Genomic DNA, 17423 nt, shown 5'->3' with positions numbered 1-17423 from the left:
TTGAGAAATAAAAGCTCAATTTATTACTCATGCTAAAATTATGAAAGAGTTATGCTTCAAAATTGGTAATTCCAAAATTGGTAAGATTGGATTCACTTCATTTTTATTGCAAAAAATGTGGCTGCTGGGATTCGAGCCCAGGTCTCCATGGCCACAACGTGGAATTCTTACCACTAAACTACAGCCACTTATGTGATTCATTTCATGTTTTGTTTGTTTTCTGCACCTCAATACCGCTAAAGGTTAGGGGTGGCAAAACGGGCTTGACCCGCCGGGCCGGCCCGTTTGGCTCGCTATTTTTGGCGGACTGAGTCGAAGTTTTGAACTCACTTTTTATAGTTGGCTCGGCTCGTCTCGTTGAAAAGCGGGGCAGGCACGGGGTGGGGTGGGGCGGCCCGCTTAACTCGTTGGAAACAATTATGTTACGACGACAACATCAGGAGGAGGAGGAGGTGCACCATATATTCATAACTTAGATGATCATTGACTTGGAGTTGATTGACTTAATAAAAGAATTATGTTGTTGCTGTGATTATTTTGAGAATTGTTTTATGCTTTTGGATTTATCTTGGTTGTTTAGTTTATTTTGAGACTTATTTTATGCTTTTGGATTTATTTTGGTTGTTGTATTTATTTTGCAACTTATTTTATGTTTTTCGATTTATCTTGGTTGTTGAGTTTATTTATTTTGAGACTTATTTTATCCTTTTGGATTTAATTTGGTTGTTGGATTTATTTTATGATTTGTTTTATGTTGCGCATTTGCCTTATTTTGCTATTAATTATAATGTTGAATTCAATAATTTGTTAATTATTTTGTTTTTCAAAAATTTATTTGCCACCTATTCTTTTATATTTTTTTTATTATAAAAGCAACATAGTTTTTTTTTTAACAATTAAGTTGTAAAAGAAAAATCAAAAAAAGTTTTTTGTTTGGCGGGCCGGCCCGCCGACTCGCAAGTCTGCCACTAAACGGGGCGGGGTGAGATTTTGGACTCGGTCACTAATTTTGACTCGGCTCGTCTCGTCTCGTTTTTAGCGGGCTTAGACGGGGCGGGCCTAAACAGGGCAGGCCGGCCCGCTTTGCCATCCCTACTAAAGTTAAATAACATAACCATAGCAGAAAACGGGTAGAAACATTTTACAAGTAGGCACCAATTGATAAGTAAGATTTTATGTAATAATCAAGTAAAAGCAGAAACGAAGTACAAAGATTATAAGATTTTGGAATTGTATCTGATTCCATGTTTCATTTGGTCTTTTTTTAACATTCTTGTCATATAGCTTAACAAGTATATAATTATGTTTTCAACTACCACCTAACCTTTCTATCTATAATTCTACTAAGTTGACAACAGGATGTTAAGTTGCACAAGAAATCCCCTGTTCCCTTGAAATCCATTTATGTCAAGTTGCTTCTCAGCAACAACCTGCAATCATAGTCACATAATTCGCGCTTCGTTCCGGTACGCGGTACGGGTACGGGTTCGCGGTACGCGACAGGAGAAGAATTCGGTACGTATAGGGGTATACAGCTTCGGTACGCTCCGGTTCGTAGTAGTAATAATACCTAAATAAATATAGTGAGCTATAAAAAAAAGTATTTTTTTTACCTAATTTCTTCTACCAAGTTTCTCACTCTCCACTCTTTGTTCATGTTCTTCTCACTCAGTCCTCAACTCATGGTGATTCATTTTATATTTACTTTGTAGTCTAAACCTTTTTTTCAACCAATCAGCGGTAACCATGCTTTGGTACGCTTGGTTCGCTGGTTTGTGCGTACCAATACGCCGAAGTACCCGAATTCAGTACTCACGTACCAATTCGCAATTCTCCCTTGATTACACGAATTATGTGACTATGCCTGCAATATAACACACCACTTAGTCAGGATGTTACTCACAACCTTAATGAACAGCCTTTTTCATTAACATGATATTGAAAATTTGTTTGGAGCAATACTTAATTTTAGCTTTTAATCCTTCCTTTTAAGGTAAAATGATTGATATGAATCAAAGAAAAATGGTTTTCGTATTATTTGTGACAATTTATATATATTTTTCAATTTTTGAAAATGAAAAAAGTGCATATAGAGAAGTTGAGCATGCAATGTGATTAAGAAGTAAAAACAAAGTAAAGGAAAATTTTAATATGAAAATTGAGTAATTCAACCAGAAAACTTTATCTTACATGTTTTGATGCTAAAGACCACCACTGCATTACCTTCTCTCTGTTCTGTCAAGCCACAGAAGGACACAGAAAAAATTCAGAACTATGAATTATATAATTTGGTACAAAGAATATTGCAATTGCAACCTACCTGAGCTTTGAAAGAACCAGTAAAATATTCCATAGGTTCTGATGTGCTAATGGTAATTTCACAGATTTAAAAGTAATTGATATGAATTTTGAATCACTTTCAATGCCACTAGTGAAGTTTACTATAGAAAATGAAAATGGTTATGATCTAGCTCTCCCAAATGGAACAATATAAATCAGCACATGATATTAATTTATTTGATATAAATTCAGATATACAACTTAAAAAAAAAAAAATTGATATCTCGCCAAACTCGATCATTTTCTACAAGTAGGTACCAACTGATAGATAACTATATTTTTATGCAATAATCAAGTAAAAGAAAAACAAAGTAACAACATCAATGTCCTAAAATGCATGTTTCATTTGGTCTTCTTTATAAACATTCATCTCATGTAGTTTAGCTAGTATAAGAAATAAGTAGCATGTAAACAATCAATAAGCTTTCAGTTTTATGAAATGTTTTCAACATTTCAGTTTTATGAACTAATAATGTTTTCAACAAAGGCCTAACCTGGCCATCTTCAATTCCTTTTGCACTTTCTCGAGTCGGCTAATTCTCTGTTCAAGCTCCGCTATGATTACTTCAAATAAATTGATATAACTTTCAGTTTGAGTCTCAGACTGGCAGATTGGATCACCTAACAGCCTTGCTTCTTTGTTCTCATTTTCATCATCTTTGAACTCAACATCTTCCAAGACATGCTTACAATCCTCACCAGATATCAAAAGAGGAGCATCAACATTTTTCTCGGCTATGAAACCATCTTCAACAGAATTCTGAGAGGACATAGTTTTCAAAAGTTTAGGAATAGAACCAGAAGGAACATCCTCATCAACAATATTACCACCCGTGTAGGTTTTCCAACCATCATCACAAGATTTTCCAAAAGTAACACTTCTCTTCTGCGGCACAACATTCTTAACGGAACCCTGGGGATCCAATACCGATTTCTCCCACCACTTTGCATAACGTGTGGTAATATCGGCCTCAAAAAATCTAGATGGAAAGTATAAACTTGTATCATAGAAGGGTCTGGAGTAATTTTTCCAAGCAATGACTTGAGATTCATTGAATCTTGACACATAACCAGGAACATCTTGATCAAATCCAAATTGCATAGCAACTCTATGTGGTAGATATTGCTCTATAAACTCAAACCCAACTAGCTCAGAAACTCTTAAGCATATAATAAATGAGAGCATTTGTTTATCGGCCAAATCTTTCTTATATGGTACCCAAATTTCGTCATTTGGATAAAACACTTGACACCTATCTGCATATCTAATGTAAGGACGCCAAAGAAAATCATCAAGCCGAGTCTAATGCCAACTTAACATTGTCAACTTTCACGGCCTTAACCTTATGCCACCTAAACAAAAAAGGTTCTCCATGCTTGATCAACATGGGTTGTGGCTGCAAATTTTTGAACCTTTCCCAAACCCAAACTTGAACCAAGTAAAAGGGTGATTGTACATTAACATCCAACACCAAGGGACATTTTTTCAAATCAACAATTTGTTTCTTAAACCAACTCAAATCGTTGTATAAGCTAGCCAAAACAGCAGGTGCCAAAGCAATAGTATTACCTCTAGCAAGATGAACAGCAATAGGAAACAAAGAACTTTTCACCAAAGAGTTTTTATGAGGGAAAACAAAAATTGACAACCAAGTAGCAAGAAATGCTTCGTGCTCAATCTCAGTACCTTTATCAATGAAAATATCCATCCACACTGTTGTGGAAGGTGCCATAGTTTTGATAATCCTCGCCTGTGTTTCAATGTTGATGAGCTTCTGTTCCACCTCTTTCATTTCCTGATCTTGGAGTGGTTTGAAAATATGTTGGAACATGTGTGGAAATTGAGTAAAAGGACTAAACACAAATTCTCATGTTGGGTAGAACTAGTATTGTGTGAATTGAAAAAGTGGAAGTCCCACATCGGATGGAACACACACATTAGTAGAGAGCTCACACAGTGTGTTCCACACACCAAAGAGTTTCATTGAGTTGTCGGGAACTCTTTCTCTCTTCTCCCTTTCTTGACTTGTGTTGACGGGTCTTTCCTCTCTTCTCCCTCCTTCGACTTGTGTTAACAAGTCCTTCTCCTTTTTCTACTCCTTTATGTCCCTTCGGAATTAAGAGTGTTCTTAAGACAATTGTCCCTTTTCGGTTTAATGTCCCTTCGGAATTAAGAATGGTCTTAAAAACATAGTAACATAGTCCCTTTGGTAATATACGTCCCTTCGGAATAAAGAGTACTTTTAAGATCATAGTCCCTATTTAGAATAACAATGTCCCGTCGGAATCAAGAATGATCTTAATTGTATATAAATATTATAACAATATTTTTTCTATTTGAGGAGAAATGGTGGTATCACCATATTTGAGTGGTCGTAGTGCCATATTGATGTTTTGGAGAAATTAAAGTTAGAATGGTGGTAACACCATATTTGAGTGGTCTCAGCACCATAATAGAATGGTAATATTACCATATTAAAGTGGTTTCAATATTAAAGAGTGGTCTTAGTACCATATTTGAGGGTGTAATTCTCGAACGATTTTCTACAGTGCAGTAGTTAATCGAACAGTTGTAGCTGGGCTTGTTTTATCCTGGAGGCGGCGTGGTTGATAGTCTACCTTGCACAACTTTGGGTAGTGCCACGAAACGTCTTAAAGAGAGCGACCTGGTCGTGACTCAACCTAGTAACAACTTCGGTAGATAATAGAATTTAGAAATCCAAATACAACAGTTTGGAAATCCAAAAACAACAATTTTAAGACGTTTCGATCTGCTATGTCTACCGAAGAAGTTACTTATTGAGGTTAAGTTGTCCCTAATACATTATGGATAAATCAAGCTGTAAAAAATACATCATTCGACTGAAACGATGAAGTGATTGTTGTTTCAAGCAACAACACTAAAAATTGAAATACCCTAAATCGGTTTGAAATTTGGAATGTGTGATGTCACGTACTCTTGTTACAAAATAATAACAAGAAAATAATTTGGTTTCATTTGTTACAAAACAGTAACAAGAATCGATAATTATAAGGTTCCGTTGATAAATCGTAGTGTCTCTTACGTGATGTTAAAATCAAAGGTTCACAAGTTTACTGTGGTTTGGAAGGTTCTGCCAATAACTAGAAAACACACAAAAAGGAATAAGACACTTAAACTAATTAATTTGACACACATATTTTTCAAACAGTAAAGAATTGTCATAAACTCATGCAAAGACTTATACAAATGGTCTATATGGTTTTATGGCATATTGGGTATAAAGAGTCGCAAGTAAACATTTTAAACCGCAAGAATTTAGAATTCCCGTTTTTTCCTAATGCTAGTGCTAAGGTTTGGACATGTTGCATGCTTAAAAATTAAGAAAGAATCTGAATTTCAGATTTCTATTGAATAAGACTGAGTTGACTCAGACTTAAAGAGAGATTTATGCATCATGCATTCTTGTGGTAAAAGACTGCGGATTTGATGATATGTTCAAAATTAAATCCTCATTCTATATAAGTTGTGTGATTTTAATATTTGACATATCAAAATTTATCATGTGAACAAGTTTTTAATTTTAAACTTGAGTAACTTGGACTTAATTCCAACGTTATATGATTAGACAATTTTATTTATTGCAGTCAAGATATATGAACCAAAAGTTCATATAAACCAGAATTTAGAGAATATGAATCTCTAAAACATAATAAATTATGATATGTGTGAATTTGATGGCACATAAACTAAAAATGATAAAATGATATTTTATCATATTTATTGATGACTGTGAATTTTGGAAAATAAAATTGATATGCTTGATACGTTCAATTTTTGTATGTTGGAAAGAGTACCCAAGTCAAAGAACAAAAATTCTAATTAAGAAATTTTTGAAGAAAAGACAACCCAACTTGTCTTATTTTTGAACTTGGGATTGTATGGACTATATTTTGACTCTGAATCCCAAGAGAGTTGAACTCACTAGTAGAGTCTATGAATGTGTATTCATTGAGTATGCTATAAACAGCGAAACATATATGTTTTATGACCTAAATGCAAAAGTGAACATAGAATTAAAAGATATCGATTTCTATGAAATAAGTATCTTTGTAAATTAAAGAACAGTGGGGGCACTAGTGAGGCGCTAGTGGGAGCACGATATTAGTGGGGGCAAAATAATTCCTCTTTTTTTTAAAAATTAAGAACTAGTGGGGGCACTAAATCTGATCACATTCCGGTAATCAGAAATAGTTATGAAAACATCGTATGAGATGTTATAGAACCTCAAAGAGGTAAGAAAGCAAGAATTGCTAAAGAGTATGGACCTTATGGTTTATACATTGGAAGAAGATCCATTAATCCTTAAAGAATCTATATCCTCAATGGATGCTGAATTATGGCAAAAAGCAATAAACGATGAAATGGATTTTCTAGAGTCTAACAAAACATGACACTTGGTTGACTTGTCTCATAGTTGTAAAACCAATCGGTTGTATTTGGATTTTGGAAAAAGGAATTAAAACCTGATGGCACGATTGATGAATACAAGGCTCTCCTTGTAGTCAAAGGTTTTAGACAAAGAGAAAAATATAGATTTCTTCGACATTCATTCACCAGTCACGAAAATCATATCCATAAGAGTACTAGTCCCTTTAGCCGCCGTTCATAACTCGATAGTACTCCAAATGGATGTGAAAGTTGCATTTTTTATGGTGAACTGAAAGAAGAAATCTATATGGAACAACTTGAAAGTTTTGCGAATCATGGACAAGAAAACAAAGTATGTAAGTTAGATAATTCTTTGTGAGGTCTAAAATAAACTCTTAAGGAATGACATGAAAAATTTGACATTCTAATGCTATCGAATGAGTATAAATTGAATGAAAGTGACAAATAATATTTGCACGATCATATGTCTCTATGAAGACGACTTGCTCATTGTAACAGCCCGATTTTCGCTAGTTTTTATTTTAATTATTTATTTGTGTTTGTTATATGTGCTCTTATGTGATTATTTGCATCTGTGTGTATTTTTGGTTGGGATTCGTAGAATTCGGTGTTAGAAGGGTATTTTAGTCATTTTGGACTTAGGGGTAGTTTGGTCATTTTGAGAGTAGGGGTAATTTTGTAATTTTGAACGAGGATTATTTTTAATGTTTAGTAGGAGTATTATTTTACCAAGTTACTAGAGAGGGTGTAGTAATTATTTTAATTACCATTAAGTAACCGTTAGTGTTATAATTTACCATTAAGTGAGTAGTGACATTTGGGTGTTAGAATAGAAATGGGTTAGGCCCATTAAGGTTTAGGAGATAAGCCCAATTGAGTAGAGCTAGTATATAAACTCTAGTTGTTGGTGAAACTAGGTTTTACAAACATTATTCATTTCATTTCATTTGGGAAGAGAAGAGATAGATACTAGAGGCAACAACAAGATCAAGGGTTAGAGCTTGAAGAGGGGATTCATCATCTAAGAGCTCAATTGAAGCTTGGGTTAGAGAATCTTGGTGCTAGAGGTAAGAGGGTTAGAATTCAACCATAATTCATAACTTTTTCTTTCTTACCCATTTTTGTGAAATTGATGAATTGAATCTAATTGTTGTAAAATTCATGCATGATTGTTGTTGTTATGTTTGAGAACATGATTTACATGATAATTGTATGTTAGTATGTGAATTAACATGTTTAAATGCATAGTTGTTGGTGCTTTGTGTTCTTGAGCAAGTTTGATGAGAATTGAAGTTGTAGTATTAAATTGTGCATGAATTTATGTTCAAATGTTGTTGTTGTTATCTTGACATATGTTGTTGTTGGATTGATGCAATGGGTATCATTGAAATGGTGAATTGGTGATGAATATGTTGTTGTTGTTGAAAGTTGTGGAAATTGATGAATTGGTGAATTTTGATGAGATTAAGTTGAATTGTAGTGTCAATGATTTTTAATGAATGAAACAAGTTGATTATGATGAGTTATGGTATAATGATTTTCTGTTTTTGGTTGTTGTTTGGTAATGAGAAATGGTTTGGGAGAAATCGGGATTTTCATATGAGATTGAGCGTTAACCGTTTTGGAAAATGAGTGTGATGTGAGGTTATGGAAAATGATTTTTGGGATGGTTGAAACTTGAATTTTTCTATACATTATGATAGAGCTAAGTGTTAGGAGAATATAGGCGAAAACGGAATTGAATTTGGGTTAACGGTCGAGATTTTACGAACGAAATGGCGAAACCGGAAAACTGGAACTGCACAGAACCGCAGCTCAGGACACTGGCTGCTGCCCATTTGCGCCTGGGCGCAGGAAGCCATGCCTGGGCGTGGCTTGGCAGCCCCTCATGGGTGTCTGCCTTGTTGTGTTGTGCTGGGATGCTTTGGGGCCAATTCCGGACTTCCAAAACCGATTCTTTCGATGTTTTCACTATTTTCTAGACTTTCTAAACCTATGGAAACATCAAAAGAATTGAGTTGAACTTGACTCCTTGGATTTAATCAAGCTTTTTGTTGATTGTTCAAGGAATGTTCAAGAACGCTGATTTTCTGAAAACTTGTTTTCTCAAGAGAATGAAGTAGGGTTAAGTATGTAGGATGTTTATATGACTTCTAAAAATGGTTGTGAATGGTGTCATCAAGTTTAGACTTGTTTTGCTTTGAAAATGAGAATTTTTGTGAAATGTGAAAAAGGAGACGAACCTTGTGATTTTTATGAATTCATCGTTTTTGGCCGATGAAATGCCTATGTAATCTCTACTGCACATATGTGTGACTTGAAAGGATACATGGCATAGGCTATTGAACTCGTTTACTTGGTTTTGGCTTAGGTGCTCAATTATTTTCAATATTATGATTTATGTGACGAACTTGATTGAAAATGATCATTGAGGGCCAATTGCTTATGAACCCTCTATGATTAGATTGATACGATTATGAGATGATGTATGAATGGTTGTTAAGTGATGAATATGATGTTTGTGATCATATGTTGTGATTGTTCTTTTAATTGGAATGTAAGGAACTATGTGGAAATATGAACTATATGATATAGTTGGATGATGATTATAGCCGTTGACTTATAGCCGTTGATTATAGCCGTTGAATTGTTGTGAACATATGCATAGTGAATTGAGTCATATGTTCATGCATCATATGTCGTGTCGGATGTTATATCCATATTGCCGTTGACTATAGCCGTTGATAATGATGTTTTTGTTGCATCATGGGTGACGACCTTGAGGAGAATAGGTACCACATGCATCTAGATGAGTCTAGAGTCATTGCATACTTGTTGGTGAATTGAAATACATTTGAGTTGCGAATGATGATTGAATTTGTTAATTGTTGATTAAGATGGTTGATCTTGTGATGTGTGTATGATACACTTGTGGATATGAATTTGAGATGTTGATATTGAATGATGTGAATGTTAAGAATATTTGTGAATACGTGTGTAGTTTGTTATTCATCGTTCTTAAATGTATCTTTCATTCTCAAAGTTTCTTGTTAATTTTAAGTGGATTATGATGATGTAATGCTAACCCTCAGTGGTTTACCACCTACCTTTCCGTATGGACGGGTAGATGGAGTGCAGGATGCTTAGTTGTTGCTTGTTGATGCCGAGGAGTGGAGTTCCTCTTTTTCATGCAAGTGTCTAGATTAGGGCTCTGATCTAGGATAGTCTTTGCATGTTGTTTATTTGACTTTGTATTTTGGAGTTGTTGAGATATTCTGTTATTTGAGATTTGGATGATACATTTGTATTTAGTTTGGAGATCCAGAGTGTTTATGAATTATATATTGTTCCGCTGCTATGTGGTATAACATGATCCTTATGCATGTATGAATTGTGGTTATTCGGAGACGTAGCATCTATTTCTAGAATATTTCTGATGTATTCGCGCGTTTTACCGCTTAATAGAAATAGGGTGTTACACTCATATTTGATTTAAAGACTCATGTTATGAATTATGTGAAATCATTGTTTATCAATAACATTGATAAGAAAGACCTAGACAAAGTTGAAGTAATTCTTGGTTTCAAGATTACTAGATCAGAAAAGGGAACTTTTTTGATAAATCTCACAAGTTGAGAAGATCTTAAGGAAATGTAATTATTTCAACGTAAACTTGCAATCATATATTATGATCCAAGCGTAAGAACACTTGAGATGGAGTTAGACAAACAGAATATGTGAGCATCATTGGTAGTACTTAGGTATGCCACTGAATGTATTAGACCCGACATTGCCGATGTCGTGAAATTGTTGTGCAAGTTTACTAGTAAACGGATGAGAAGCATTGCCATGCTATAGAAAGAGTCATGAGGACTACGACTCGAGGATTACTTCACTAGGAATAACCTATTGTACTTAAAAGGTATAAGATATAAAATAGAACATCTTTCAGATGAGAATTTAGCAACCATTTGCACATTAAGCATCACTAGAGGAGTTGTTTGTTAAAACAAATGACTCAATCCACTATGGAATGAATCTAAGATGAGAACACTAGAAAAAACTAGTGGAGAAGCAAGTTGATAAGATACTTGCTAGCTGAGAACCCTTAGTGGGTGAAACCGTTGTCCGAAGTGTTAATTTGTTGTGATAGTCTGCAGCTATTACAAAATTGAGAATCGTTACCACAATGGTAAGAGACGATTATTAAGTCACGAACACATAAAGTATTGGAGAGCTAGCTACTCTCAAAAGGAACAGTTAAAGTAGATCATGTACGTACTGATAAAGAATTAGTTAATCCTTTGACGAAAGGAATTACTAGAAAGAAAGTCCTAAACACATCCAATAGGATGGGACTAATGCCCAATGGTCATAAGTGATGGTAACCCGACCTACATGACTGGAGATCCCAAGAAATAGGTTCAATGGGTAATAACAAGTCACAAGTGATAGAACATGCTATGTTAAAAGTAAGAAAGCATGATTCCTGCAGCGATAGAAGGATGAGATAATAGAAACTTTTAATGAGATCTATACTCTATTTGGAGCGGAGTACATAGCTACAGGAGTACTCTTGATAGACTCACCTATACGAATGTGGAACTAAGGGCCGGTTCCTATGGGATTTGGGGCAGAATACCTAGAGCGTTCGTTAAACCGGGATACACGTGCAAGGCCATTAACGCACGGGCTTTTAGAATACACCTTATGAAAAGGTTTGTGTGTGGGTTCTATGTCTGAGATAGAGTTCAATGTTGTAAGCAACTATTGTTAATCAGAATTTTACTCGCTATGCAGAGGTTCAAGTTGTAGGCGACACCTTTGTTTACTAGCAAATCTTATGGAGACATTTTTGACGTTATTTCTGAAACCATTTTTTAAATTCAAGTGGGGGATTGTTGGAACATGTGTGGAAATTGAGTAAAAAGACTAAACACAAATTCCCATGTTGGGTAGAACTAGCGTTGTGTGAATTGAAAAAAGTGGAAGTCCCACATCGGATGGAACACACACATTAGTAGTGTTTATATAGTGGAGGTGTACCTTTAATTAATGGGGGTACATAAGCACTAGAGAAAAAATATATATTGATATATATTTTATGATTTGGAAATGATAAGTTAAATAATTAATTTAATCATTATTAGAAAGTGCTTTCTTAGTTCCCAAGTTTTGCTAAAATATTTTGGAACGCAATCTAGAATATTTTGGAATACAATCTGAAATATTTTGGTAGGCAATCTAATATATTTTAGTGCTTGATCTGAAATATATTTTGGTACATAATATAATATATTTTTGTACTAAATATAATATATTTTGGTATTTAATTGAGATATTTTTGTACTAGATCTAATATGTGAATTACTTAATGACAAAATAATGTATTACTTGTTCCCAAAGTTTCTCACTTATTAGTTGTGAATTTTTTCTATAAATAGAGAGCTCACAGTGCATTCCACACACCAAAGAGTTTCATTGAGTTGTCGGGAACTCTTTCTCTCTTTTCCCTTTCTTGACTGGTGTTGACGGGTCTTTCCTCTCTTCTCCCTCCTTCGACTTGTGTTAACAAGTCCTTCTCCTTTTTCAACTCCTTTCTGTCCCTTCGGAATTAAGAGTGTTCAACTCCTTTCTGTCCCTTCGGAATTAAGAGTGTTCTTAAGACAATTGTCCCTTTTCGGTTTAATGTCCCTTCGGAATTAAGAATGGTCTTAAAAACATAGTAACATAGTCCCTTCGGTAATATATGTCTCTTCAGAATAAAGAATACTTTTAAGATCATAGTCCCTATTTGGAATAACAATGTCCCGTCGGAATCAAGAATGATCTTAATTGTATATAAATATTATAACAATATTTTTTCTATTTGAGGAGAAATGGTGGTATCACCATATTTGAGTGGTCGTAGTGCCATTGTTGTTTTGGAGAAATTAAAGTTAGAATGGCTGTAACACCATATTTGAGTGGTCTCAGCACCATAATAGAATGGTAATATTACCATATTAAAGTGGTTTCAGTATTAAAGAATGGTCTTAGTACCATATTTGAGGGTGTAATTCTTGAACGATTTTCTACAGTGCAGTAGTTAATCGAACAGTTGTAGCTGGGCTTGTTTTATCCTGGAGGCGGCGTGGTTGATAGTCTACCTTGCACAACTTTGGGTAGTGTCACGAAACGTCTTAAAGAGAGCGACCTGGTCGTGACTCAACCTAGTAACAACTTCGGTAGATAATAGAATTTGGAAATCCATATACAACAGTTTGGAAATCCAAAAACAACAAAATAGGATCACCAAAAAGAGAGTAACCCCCCAAAACCACAACATCCTCCAAAGTGATAGTTGTAACGCCCTCCGTTTTATTTAATTATTTTAAATGAGTTTTAGAATATACTTATATGATTAGTGTGATTTATAAGATTTATGTGATTTATATGATTTTAGAGAAATTTATGAGACGTTGTGACTTATTTTATTGTTTATTAAAATAAGATTCGAAAATAAAATAAATATTAAGTTGTGGGGTTATTTTGTGTAGAAATATATTTGTTATTTGATGAAGAGATATATTTGTTATTTTGTGTAGAAATATATATATTATTTGGTGTAGAAATATATTTGTTATTTTGTGTAGAAATATATATGTTATTTAGTGTAGAAATATATTTGTTATTTTGTGTTGAAATATATATGTTATCTGGTGTAGAAATATATTTATTATTCAATGAAGAGGTATATTTGTTATTTGGTGTTAAAATATTATATACATATATATATTTTGATGAAATATGCTATTATTTGTTATATGGTGTATTATTATATATTTAGTGGAAGACTATATTTAGTACAGAAATATTATTTATTAGAACATGAGGATTATTAGTGTGAGTGGATTTGGGGGTTAGAATAGAAAGAAGAATAAGTTGTTGGGCCTAAATAGATTTGGGAAGAATATTTTAGTATCATAAATAGAGAGAAGCTTAAGTTGGAAAGAGTTTACCATAAACCGCTTTTTGGAAAAGAGAAGAACAAGAAAGAAGAGAATAAAAGAGAAAAGTCAAGAGAAGAGGAGAATACCTTAGGAAAGAAGAACGCTGCTGCTGATTCAGGAATTAATCTAAGGTGAGGGTGAGACTATCTTGCATTAATATTAAGTTGTTAAATCATTAGATTACATCTAACAAGTTGGGGAGAATTTGTGAGATTAAGAGGAGTAGGGTTTATAAGCGATTTTGATGATTAGATGATGAAGAACTGTAGAATCGATGAGAGAATCATGAACAGACCTTAGATAATCCATAGGATGATTATTGGAAGTAGTTTTGAGGTTAGCACCATGAAATTAGGTAGGATGATTATTGGAAGTAGTTTTGAGGTTAGCACCATGAGATGATTAGGTGAAACTTGAAGAAAATCTGCATTCTGCCCGAATTTTGATATTAAAACTGGTATTGATCGGTGCGGAATTGGTCTTAGGTGTAAACACGAAAGTTGTAGGTATGGATGTTAGCTTTCTAATGTCATTGGTCTCACGTCAAAACGATTTATAGAACTTGAGTTATGGTCAAATTACTGTACGTAGGTCACAGTGAATTTTTATGGACTTTCAACACAACTTTTCCGAATTTAAAATGAAAACTGGTATTGATCGGTACAGAATTGGTCTTAGGCGTAAACATGAAAGTTTTAGATAATTTTGTTAGCTTTCTAGTTGCTTTGTTTTTACGTGAAAATGATGTTTGGTCTTTGAGTTATGATGAAAATACTACAGGGAGGTCTTAGCAAAATTGTACGGTGACAGCATTCTCTGTTTCATGTTTTTGCGTTTTGTTCATATGTTTCTGTTTTGAATTGATCTTTGTTGTAAACATGAAAATTGTTGATATTTGTGATATCTTTCCAATAGCTTTGGTTTGACATGAAAATATGTTGTGGATAATTTGTTATGTTTTTACAAAGATACATAGTGAATTATTGTCGATGTTTAAATACGATTTTATATGAAGTTGTTTATGATTGATGAATATGATGTTTTAAGATGTTGTTTATTATCATTTGATATTGTTATATTATGATATGAGATGAATTATTTATGTGATCCATATGTTGTCAAGATGTTAAGATGTTAAGACGTTAAGATGATAAGAGTTGTTAAGTCGGTCTAAGTCGTAAATGTCTAAGAAGTTGTCCACATTAATGGAAGTATGAGAGATGTTGACGTTGTGTCTAAGTTGTAGGAAGATTGAGTCCATTGCATACTCATTAAAGTTGGGGGTTTTAGGCCCGGCAGCCTTGTGCTCAAACTACGTTGGGGGCTTTAAGCCCGGCAGCTTTATGCTCACACGTTGAAGAGCCTAATTACGCTCATTTATGTTGTTGATTGGTACCACATGCATTTGCATATCAAGAGGTTTTTAAGATGATTTAAGATGTTAAGATGTCAAGTTGTCGAGTTGTCAAGTTGTTTAGATGTCAAGATGTCACGTTGATAAGTTATTAATGAAGTGCTATGATGAATGAAGACGAATGATTATGATGTTTATGTTGATGATTGATTATGATGTTATATGATTTATGATAAGATGTTACGTGAATTATGATATGATGATATGTGATGTTTTACGAATATATTTATGATGATACATGATAACGTTGTGTTTGTACTTAGGATGCTATAAGTTGATGTTTATAATTATGTGGATATATGGAATTGATTACGAATTTGATTATGAAGTTATTTTCGATAATGCTATGTTTTGATAATGATACTTATGTGAATTACATGTTGATACTTATGATTGATATTGATGCTATGTGATGATTGTTGGTGACTATTATTTGATGTTATATAATGATGTTTAAGATTAGTAATTGATGATATATGAAGATGTTTATGATTAGTGTTATGATAGTTTATGACTAATGTAGGAAGATTAATGATACTAGTTAAGGAAGTTTAAGTTGTTAGATATGATTAATGAGTTATAAAATGTTTAAGTTGTTGAATGTACTTTATATGATTTATATGTTTAATATTTTTGTTTTGAGAAATCTCACCCCTCTGCTTGGAAATGTTGCTCTTCGTATGGGTAACTTGCAGGTAATCAAGATTAGAGACGTCGTGAGTGGACTCCTCACATGTGTGTCTAGGTGCTCTGATACGTAACGGGATGGGACTTGACTTTACTTCTATTCCTTACGTATTGTTTATGAACTTTTATGAATAAATATTGAACTAAGACTTATGAGATTTTCTGATGAGGGCTGCGTGCCAAAGACTTTTTATGTTGAATGAACTAATTCTGCTGCGAAGTTTTGAATTACTTATGTTAAATGATTTTTGAAGAATAAATTGTTATTTATTCAGTTTATGAATTTTTAAGAAGTGTAGCATTCCGTTTAAAGTTGAATTACTCTGATTTTTAATTATGAAATTTTCACGTTGGGAAAACGGGGTGTTACAATAGTTGTTTCACCGAATGGAAACACAAATGTATTTGTCTCAGAACACCATTTGTGAACAACCCCATAAACCAAGTTTGGATCTTTCATAATGCGGCATTTAGTAGTCATAATAGCATCAAAGATTTGAGCTTTCTTCCAAACAGATTCATATTTGGGTTGAAGTTGATGAAGCCACTTAATCCATTGTGTGTGTGGGTAACGCCAACCATTGAAACGGATATTGAAAGGACATTCCTTTGAATCAAAAACAAAAGTAGAAGGTGGGGGGTTAATAATTAAGTTTGAAATGGGTTTGAGAAAAAAAGCAGTTCTGAGAGTTGTTTCACTGTCACGAGCAGGTGAAACCATGAAATCTTCCTTTACTTCTATCATTGTTTCTTCTTCCAATGTTGGTTTCTTCATCTTCTTCAAAATGAGTTTGAAAACTTGAAAACAAAATGGGGTAATACTAGCTAGCTTTCACATAAAGGGTAACCAAATTCTTAAAACAAACAAACGATATTTGGATGCTTTCAGACATATATTAATTGCTACTTTTATATGGATTATTTATAAATAATGTAAGCAATTGATTATTTATATTTAAAAAAAAAGTGTTTTTTTTTGTAATAAAAACAATTACATTTTTAAAACTACTCTCTCTGATCCTAAATGCATTTCCTTTTTTTACAATGTACATTATTTAAGTGACTTACAATTAGGGATGAGAATAGGTCAGACCGGCCTACAGAAGCCTACGGCCTAGCCTACGACAGGCCAGGTCAGGCCATGTTTTTTTCTTAAATAGAGAAGGCCTAGATTTTTTTAGAAGCCTATTTAACTTAAAAGGTCAGGCCATAGGCCATTCAAAAAGTCTCTTAAGCCTATTAGGCCGGCCTATTTAAGTAAATTTAATAATATTATTTATTATTATATTATATTTTATACTTTAAATTAAAATAAAAATTTGTTAATCTTTACAATAATCTAAGCTTATTAGTATACATTATTTTTTTTGCATATTTAAATGTTTTATTATAAACTAAAATTGAAATATGATACATTATATAGTCAAATTCCTTAAAAACTCATGTTGATTATCAAAAGAGAGTTTAATCTAACTGATATATTAGTTCGTTATTCTATTTAAACTTCGATCACATTGCTTATTTAAAGATGTTCATATGAAATAAGCTTTTAAACAGG

General features: G+C 33.5%; 1 long non-coding RNA gene, 1 other non-coding gene and 1 pseudogene across 2 annotated transcripts; 1 reads left to right on the top strand and 2 right to left on the bottom strand.

The window, feature by feature from the left end:
* Positions 1-116: 116 nt before the first annotated feature.
* On the bottom strand, positions 117-188 carry TRNAH-GUG (transfer RNA histidin (anticodon GUG)). The gene has a single exon. It is a non-coding gene; the product is annotated as a tRNA-His (tRNA).
* Positions 189-2814: 2626 nt separating this feature from the next.
* Positions 2815-16613, bottom strand: LOC146938058 (uncharacterized; annotated as a pseudogene).
* LOC146938059 (uncharacterized) lies at positions 7303-10180 on the top strand. Its single transcript, XR_015031110.1, has 2 exons — positions 7303-7839; positions 9900-10180. It is a non-coding gene; the product is annotated as an uncharacterized LOC146938059 (long non-coding RNA).
* Positions 16614-17423: the final 810 nt, after the last annotated feature.

This window comes from Medicago sativa, chromosome 3 (genome assembly GCF_051527215.1).
Source record: "Medicago sativa cultivar Bolivia chromosome 3, Bolivia_mono, whole genome shotgun sequence".
NCBI classification, from domain to species: domain Eukaryota; kingdom Viridiplantae; phylum Streptophyta; class Magnoliopsida; order Fabales; family Fabaceae; genus Medicago; species Medicago sativa.
Note: the sequence above shows the minus strand (reverse complement) of the source record. Positions and strands in the feature narration are given on the sequence as shown.